The sequence below is a fragment of the Crocodylus siamensis genome, chromosome 1 (assembly GCF_052110815.1).
Source record: "Crocodylus siamensis isolate JL-2025a chromosome 1, ASM5211081v1, whole genome shotgun sequence".
NCBI classification, from domain to species: domain Eukaryota; kingdom Metazoa; phylum Chordata; order Crocodylia; family Crocodylidae; genus Crocodylus; species Crocodylus siamensis.
In genome coordinates, this window is record NC_143395.1 from 406979310 (window position 1) to 406988506 (window position 9197).

Below are 9197 nucleotides of genomic sequence, written 5' to 3' on the forward strand. Positions count from 1 at the left end.
AAGGGTTGCAGATCATAAGTGAAAGGTATGCCACAGAGCTTTTAACAAATTTGAATGGATTTAAGTTTGCAGGGCATAATGAAATTCACTGCAGGGTACCAAAGGAAAAAGCTAAGTTAGACATCCAGATGACATGGCTAGCCCAACAAAGTTGATGGTGTATGATCATCGCCTCAGTATTTGTGGTGTTTTCAAACTGCAGGAGGATGCTAACATCGGTGTGTTTGTCTTCCCACTGCATTTGGGGGATTTTCTGCAGGCAGCATTGATGGTACTTCTCCAGCAACTTTAGACGTCTCCTGTACGATGCCCATGTCTCAGCTCTATATAGCAAGGTGGGGATTATGACTGCTTGAATCTGATGTCACAGGCTTTGAACACCCATTTCTTCAGATGTCCAAATGCTGCACGTGCACATCTGAGCTCATGTTGGACTTCTTTGTTTATGTCAGCCTTCTGCAAGAGTATGGGAAATACTCAACACTCTCCAGAGTCTCTCCACGGATCTGGATTACTGGAGGTGGGGACTGTTCATTAGGAGTTTGTTGGTGGAGGGACCTTAGTCTTCTGAATGTTATGTGTCAGTCCCATTTTCTTGTATGCCTTGGTAAAGATGTTAGCAGTTACCTGAAGATCTGCTTCTGGGTGAGCATGCACTACAGACCACCAGCAGGCTCAATGATTGAGGTCAGGGTGGTTTTGGCTTTGGCTCGGAGTCAGCTGAAGTTAAACAGCTTACCATCCATTTGGTAGTTTAGCTCCACCCTGGCTGGAAGCTTGTTGGTAGACAGATGTAGTAGCATCGTGGTAAGGAATATCGAGAAGAGTGTTGGAGCAATGATGCAGTCTTACTTAACTCACATTTTAACATCAAAGGATCTGTGATAGATCTATTACTGAGAACCACTGCTTAGATACTGTCATGGAGCAGGCAGAGAATGGTGACAAGTTTTGGTGGGCATCCTTACTTCAGAACGATCTTCCACAGCACTTCTTGTATGACAGCGCCGGAAGCTTTTGTGGGGTCAAAAAAGGCCATGTAGGGTGGCTTATGGTTTTCCTGTCATTTCTTCTGAAGCTGGCAAGTTGTGAAGATCATATCAGTTGTGCCTCTTGATGCCCTAAACCCACACTAAGATTCTGGGAGGAGCTCCTCAGCAAGTGGAAGGTGACAGTTCAGGAGGGTTCTTGCAATGATCTTTCCAGTGGTGGACAGCAAGGCAGTCCCTCTGTAGTTTCGTGCATAGTTTGTACTATATATAAGTAGGTGTTAAAGTGCTGCTCAAAAGTGTGTTTATGGAGTACCTGTGCTAAAACTTAGAGCACTTTCAAAAAAAGATGACATGAACCAATTCTGGATGAACTGACTATATGGGTTCTATATGCAAATTGCTACAACCATGTTTAATTTTTAAGTTTATTGTTTTCAAATGTGTTCCTGACTTCCATGAGCTCCAGGAGAGCAGAGTCTGACAGTAGGGAAAAAGGGAAGGGGCTGCCAGGGCAAAAATTGAGGGGAAGCAGACCAAAGGGGCTACCTGACCCCCAGATTTATTTTCTTTGCTGTAGCAGTGGTGGGGGGACAAATTCAAGGTAAATGTCCAATAATTAGATTCTGTTCCTAGAAAATTATAAGAAATTAATATATTTTCCATATATGGAATCGCATTGTTGGGGGTGGGGTATAATTTTATAATCAAGATCATCCTTTATTTGAGTAAATATGGTACTTCTGTAAATGCAGCCCCAAATTGCATTTGCTTTTTCCATGATGCATCATATTCGTACATGCTGATTTCGTGATCCACCCTAACTCCCATATCTTCGTCGACAGTGCTGCCCCATAACCAGTTGTGCCCTCATTCTGTGTGCACACATTTGGTTTTCCTTCCCTAGGTGTAGCACCTTACACTTGTCTTTGCTGAATTTCATTTAGTTATCTCTAGCCCCATTTTTCAATTTATCAAGATTCTTTTGAATTCTACTGCTATCCCCCCCAAACATTTGCAGGTCCTCTCGGTTGTATGTCATCTGAAAACCAGACCTGGAAATTTTCTATTCCTGCATCCAAATCATTTTTAATAATGTTAAACAGCAGAACAATGAGCATCTTTTGGGACTCTGCTTGTAACCACCTGCCATTCTGGGATTGATCTATTTATAGTTACCTTTGCTTGTGGTAATTCACCCAATTATGCATCCATCTAATAGTAATTGCATCTAGCCCACATTTTCCAGTTAGCTTATGAAAATTCCACTGTGTCAAAAACTGTCAAAACCGTGTCACAAGCACACACCATGAACATTGAGACATCAACTTTGCTGGGCCAGCCACGTTATTTGGATGTTCGAGACTCCTGAAACAAGTTTTATTTTCCCACACGATTAAAGGGGAACATGACAGCAGTATTCAAATGTTTGAAAAACTTCCATAAAGAATAGGAAGAACAACTGTTTACCCTTGTCACAGTGGGACATGAGGCAATGGGTTTAAATGGCACCAAAACAGAATTAGATTAAATCTCAGAAAAAAACAAACAAACCCTTCCTTCCTGTCAGAATATTAGGACAGTGGTCTGTACTGCCAAAGGAATATCTTCCATTGAAGGTTTTCAGCTGGATTTGCCTGAGATTGCTTAAGAATAGCATGTCTTATGTGGACTTGATGATGCTTGAGGTCCCTTTCAAACTATGATTCTGTGATTTTATGACATGGAATTACTCAGATGAAGACATAAAAGCAGATGGCCCCAAATACTCAGCTTTGTTGTCTTTCGCTGCTGCCAAGAATGCTGTCCCTTGAGTTCTGCGCTACATTAAGTCTCACTGCTGCAGAGGAGCTAGTGTACCAAGTAGTGATCCTCAGGACAAGGCTCTTTCCTTCATCCCCACAGAATTAATGTAAATATAGTTCTTTTTCATTCTTCTGTTTTTCAATACTTTTTACTGACAAACTAAAATCTCAGAATTATGCTTGTAGTTTAGGACAAGTTATTTTACTAATATTTTCTTCCGCATTGATATTTTTTTCTTTCCCATTTTTCCATAGTGCTCTCTAGGACAAGTAATTATTATGGCTGACGTAGTTTTTAGGGTATGGCTCTCTAAAGTAGATTTAGAAATCCGGAATTTCTTTCCCCTCGTTGGATAAGGTCTAGACATACAAGATTTGTGTCACCAGGTGGCACCATTTAACTAAAGTTACATTTCAGCTAGGTTAACTAGAATAGAATATAAAAAAAAGAACCTTGCTTGTATTCATTATGAACGAAGTAGAAATAACTGCTCATTTTTATCTTATTCCATATTCTAAATAGATCCTATATGGAGAGAATTGGCCAAATACTCCTCCTGTTCAAAGTTACACTTCAAACTATTGCAGTAGAGCTGCACTGTAATTACCTGATAGGGAATTTGTTTCTTTAAATATATCTCCAAATCTGTCCTTTTTTTTTACAATATGCATAATATATAATGTATATGTGTGTGTTTCCTTAAAAGACCTTACCCATACTTGCAAAACAATTGTGCTGATACATTATATTTTACACTTGGTTTATAAAATAAGTGTGTTTTCAGTCAAATCCAGTTAGGTAAATTAGGTTATGCTGAATGTATAAGTATATCTCATTATTTTGTTTATTTTTAGCCTATATAAGATATGTCCCTATCTAAGAAATCATTAAATGTGTTGTGTTTACTCATGTGTAACAATGTATAGTAGGTAAAGCTAGGCAAATGGCAGAGAAAGTGATTACTGTGACATCGCAGACCCTTCAGTTCTTGCTGTTCAGAAATCTTGACAACTACCTCGTTTCTTGTCAAGCTTGCTACAGTAAATTTAGATGTCTTTGCTTTGCTTCTCAAGACTCACCAGTGTGGTACAGCTGTTCTCTTGAGTCAAGGAAAATTCCAGCCCTTGCAAGTGACAGATGCTTAATTGGGTTAAGACAAAAAGTGCTAGTTAATGTATATAAGCCCAAATGTACGCCTGTAGGGATTCTGGTGACTTTGACTGGTATGGTTTTGAAAGGATGAAATGATTATAGTAATGTTTTTTCAAACAATGGTACAAGGTTGTTAGGATCTGAAAGCATCCTTTGGGGTGCAGTAATTTTATTTCAGTCAGGAATTGAAAGAACAAACCATCAGCACAAATCTCCTCTGGCAATGCTTGAATACGGTGGCAGTAGTTATGTGCTAGCGGATGATATCTTTAACAGCACATTGTGGGAGGCACTGGCAAAATTTTGTAGTGAGAAAAGATTTGCATTGATGAAAATTTTTCTTTTGTGAATATCTGTTTTGAGACCATTTGTGACAAATATAAATAGTTGTGTTTGGAATCTGAATCATAAGGTCACAGAGAAACAGTAGGTTAATTTTGCTAGACCATGTTCTTTGCTCCTTCTCTGTTTGTTGGTGTATTGCAACATCAGACGACATCGGTCTAAATTGCAAACCCTGTTGCAATTTAGAATATTGCATTATTCATGTTTTCTTCCCCTTGCTCACTTTTTAAGGTTAGCTCTAGAAAATATGGTGAAATTAATGAGTACCAGTGTTTGTCTCAGTGGGCACATCTACACGAGATCCTACAGCACAGTTGTTATTGTGTATTTATTTTGTACTTGTATTGGCAAGTACTAGATAAATGTGCAATAATAGGAGCTACTGTGCAGTAGTGCTGGCAAACATCTTTTAGGTGATGTTACTGTATAGTAGCCAAATAATATTGCACAGTAGCATATTGGCAGTCTATGCTGTGACATGCTGCTGCGCAGTCAGTGTCTCGTGTAGTCATGCCCACTATCTATAGATTAAATTCTATTTAAATAGAAGGTACACATTTCTCTGAATGTTCCTACAAAGCTCCAGGAGTAGGAATTGCACAATGGTTCTGTTATTTCTTTCATTCAACAAGACAATCTGAGTACTCGGAACATCTGGATGGAACAATCATTTCTACTGGGATTTGCATTACCATATTCTTTTTACTGATGTTTGCCTATTACAGTACAAGAGAGTACATAATGTAAGTGCCTATTTATCTTTGTCTTCTAATGAAGCTACTGGTATGCTTGGTTAAATAACAGGTATAATTGAGAAAGCATAGCCTTCACAATATCTTAATTTTGGAAAAAGAAATGTCTATTAAAACCTATCACAAAAATCGTATTAGTCTTACAACGCTCTGTAGATAAACGCAAACATATAATACTTACTCAATATATTTCATAAATGGGTTTTGGAAACAGTAAGAGGCAAGGACTTGTTAGCCTGATGTATTAGATAGACTGCATAGTTGTGTTAGAGTTAGACAAGCTTTCAGATGTAAGCCATTTTTCTGCAGGTCTGAAAACTGAAAGCCAACACAGCATAGTAAAAAACAGTTTGAAGAGGGAGAGACAAAGTCCCAGGGTAGCAGACAAATGATTAGCTGAAGAATTACAGGGAGACCAAGGTCTATCCAAAGGGAGGAGGTTCATTATCACCTTACATGTGTAGGAAGAATTCTGGAATTGGGTAGGTTATAATGTGCCATAAAACCTATATCATTGTTAAGTCCTTGATATTTGGTGTCCAGCCAGCTTATGGAAATTGTAGTATTAGAATATAATTGATAGAATAAAGTTTATATTCTAATCATTTATTTATCGTATTTATCATTATGTGGCCATTTGAAATATCTGTTGGATACATTGGGTTAAATGAATCTTACTTGAAATCCAATAATTTGTACTGATTTATAGATATTCTAATGTATTAATTTATAAATATCTATAGAATGTCTATATAAGAATATTATATAGATATTCTTATATATTATTATAGATTTATAGATATTCTGATTTATAGATTTTTAAGCACTTGGAAGGAGAAGGTAATTAGGAACAGTCAGCATGGATTCACCAAGGGCAAGTCATGCCTGACTGACTTGATTACCTTTTATGATGAGATGACTGGCTCTGTGGGTGCAGGAAAAGCAGTAGACATGATATATCTGGATTTTAGTAAGTATTTTGATACAGTCTCCCACAGCATTCTCACAGGCAAACTAAGGAAGCATGGGTTGGATGAATGGACTATAAGGTGGACGGAAAACTGGCTGGATCGTCAGGCTCAGAGGTGGTGATCAATGTCTAGCTGGCAGCTGGTATCAAGTGGAATGCCCCAGGGTTGGTCTTGGGGCTGGTTTTGGTCAATATTTTTATCAGTGACCTGGAAGATGGCATAGAGTGCACCGCCAGCAAGTTTGCACATGACACCAAGCTGTGGGGAGTAGTAGATATGCTGAAGGGTAGGGGTAGGATTCAGAGAGACCTTGACAATTTGGAGGATGGGACCAAGAGAAATCTCATGAGGTTCAATAAGGACAAGTATGAAGTTCTGCACTTAGGATGGAACAGTCCTGTGCACTGTTACAGGCTGGGGGCTGACTGGCTGGGCAGCAGCTCTGCAGAAAAGGACCTGGGGGTTACAGTGGACAGTGAGCTGGATATGAGCCAGCAGTGTGCCCTTGTTGTGAAGAAGTCTAACAGCATGCTGGGCTGCATTAGAAGGAGCATTGCCAGCAGATCCAGGGAAGGGATCCTTCTCTGTCTGGCACTGTGAGGTCACATCTAGAGTACTGTGTTAAGTTTTGTGTCCCCCACTACAGATAGGATGTAGATAAATTGGAGAGGGTCCAGAGGAAGGCAACAAAAATGTTTCAGGGGCTGCGTCACATGCTTTCTGAAGAGAAGCTGAGGGAACTGGGCTCATTTAGTCTGGAAAAGAGGTGACCAAGGAGCAATTTCAGTAACAGCCTTCCAAAGGGTGGTTCCAAAGAGGATGGACTTAATCTGTTTTTGCTGGTGGCAGATGACAAAACAAGGAGCTGTGGCCTGAAGCTGCAGCAAGGGAAGTTTTAGGTTTGATGCCAGGAAAAACTTGCTCATGAGGGGAGTAGTAAAGCACTGGAACAGGTTACCCAGAGAGGTTGTGGAATCTCCATCCTTGGATGTTTCTAAGATCCGGGTAGACAAAGCTTTAGCTGGGATGATCTAGTTGGCGATGGTCCTGCCTTGAGCAGGGCGTTGGACTACATGACCTCCTAAGGTCCCTTCCAACCCTAATTTCTACAATTTTATATTTCCAGTTCTACACAGTGCTATGTATAGACCTGTAGATTGTTGCAGGAAGGAAAGGAGTCTATATGTGGATACTTTACTTCCAGTCTGTTATTTAAGATATTAGCTCGTGCAATGTCAACTCTAAGCTCATTGGAACCACAGGCAAAAATAGAATACCCCAACTTCATAATTTCTGAAATTACCCGGAGGGCTTTGTTTGGTTGGTATGTTGCTTGCAAGCTACTGCAAATTTTTTCTGTATATTTTCCACTACTCAATTGTTATTTCTCCGCCTGTCTTCTATTTGCATTTCAATTTTTTTTGCCCATTCTTCTGGTCTTTTCTCTGCCATTTTTTTTCTCTTGCCATTAGTTTCTCCACAACTTTTTATATAGTTCGTGCAGATCAGTAGCAGGTATTTCTTTAGCATGTGGAAGTCAGCTAGAATTGTAGTTAGTACTGTGAAAAAATGTATGAGCTCTTTGATGTAATGTTGTAGGCAGCTGCCTCTGCCCACAAGTGGTTCTGCTTTTGACAGGTTTAAGCTCTTGCTTGTGTCCATTTGTCTGTAAGCCCAGCTGAAATTCTTGCACAAATCCTCATTTATCAGGGAAATTCTGGAAAGGAGATGAGACATCCAATCCCTCCTCTACTTGCAATGCTTAAGCAGACTGTGAGCCTTCATAGCTGCCTTTTCATGGTGACTGGTTCCATCTGCCATTGTTTCTGGTCTCTGGGTCTATACTATATAACCACAGCTTGACTTTCCTCAAGTCTAGAAAGAATTCAGAAGAGTTGACATGTTTCGACATTTGCATCAAGCATTTCAATTTTTCATTTTAGAAAAGTATTTTGAGATGAAATATAGCAAAAATTATAGCAAAATGTCAAGGGGGTGTGGGAGCTGCCTCCCCCCTCCCCCTGGTGCAGGCACCCTCTCACTTGGCATGGGGCCATCTGTCACCCCTTCGGCTTTCAGTTGCAGCACCTGGAAGGAGGTGCAGACTGGCACACAGGGTACATAGGGCTCAGGCAAATCCAGGCATATGGCATCCCTGCAGCCAGCATGGCCAGGCACATGGCTTTGCTGCCTCCAGCGCCCATCTTGCTTAGGCAGCACATGCAAGCACTGGCATGGCAGTAGCTGCAGCTGGGCAGCCTTTTGGGGTAAGTATAGATATTCAAAAAGCTCAAGCCTGAATTGATTCAATCTTTGCAGGTTAGTCTAGACATAGACATCCCCTTTTGATTCTGGAAATGCAGGCACATGCCTGCAGTGGCTCAGGCTAGAAGCCGAGGGGCACTAGAGCGAGCCCTCACAGTGGCTGGGTCGGAGAAAGCTGAGCTGAGGGGGCAAGGAGGTGTGGCCAGGCCCTGGCAGGCCTGAGTATTATTTAGGAGGGGTTTAAACCCCCACTCTGGCCTGCAGGGATCCTAACCTATGTGCCTGGAGGGGGAAGAAAGAAACAGCCCTTGCCAGGCTTTTTGGGGGTGGGGGAAGGAGTGTGGCCAGTCCCTGGCCTTTGACCAAACTCCATACCAGCATGGCCCTCTGAGGTGAAGGGAGTGGGGGGTGGAGGAGCTTATTCCCCTCTCCCTCCCCTCTGCCCCAGGGTCTGCAGCCAGTATCTGCCTGGCTGGTGCACAGCAGCCCCTGTCAGGCATTCCCCCCACCCTTGCCCTTCAAGTAGTGGGGGGTGCATGGCCTGAAGCAAATGGGGAGGGTGAAGTGGGATTTAATTCTCCATCTTCCCTCCTTCCCCCCAATCCCACCAGCATGAACTCCAACCAGGGTCTGCTTGGCCAGGGTGCAGCAGCACCTGTCAGATCCCCCGTGCCTCTCTACCGCTGCTCCAGAGGCAGAAGCAGGGCTGTGGCCAGATGCTGGCCATCATGGCAAAGAGGGCAGGGAGGGGGTTTATTCCTTCCCCTCTCCCCCCAGGACTGCAGCTGGGGTCTGCCTGGCTGGGGGCAAGTGGCAGAAGTGGTGGCCAGGGCTGGCAGGAGGGAACTTCATAATGTAGACTTTTCCTTAAGAAGGGTCCTATCTTGTCCCTTCTCCTAGTAAGTCTCTGAGTAGGA

The 9197-nt window shown here is 41.9% G+C and overlaps 1 protein-coding gene across 10 annotated transcripts in view; it reads left to right on the forward strand.

Moving 5' to 3' along the window:
* DLG2 (discs large MAGUK scaffold protein 2) overlaps positions 1 to 9197 on the forward strand; it is a 1617582-nt gene that overhangs the window by 65797 nt on the left and 1542588 nt on the right. The window lies entirely within an intron of this gene.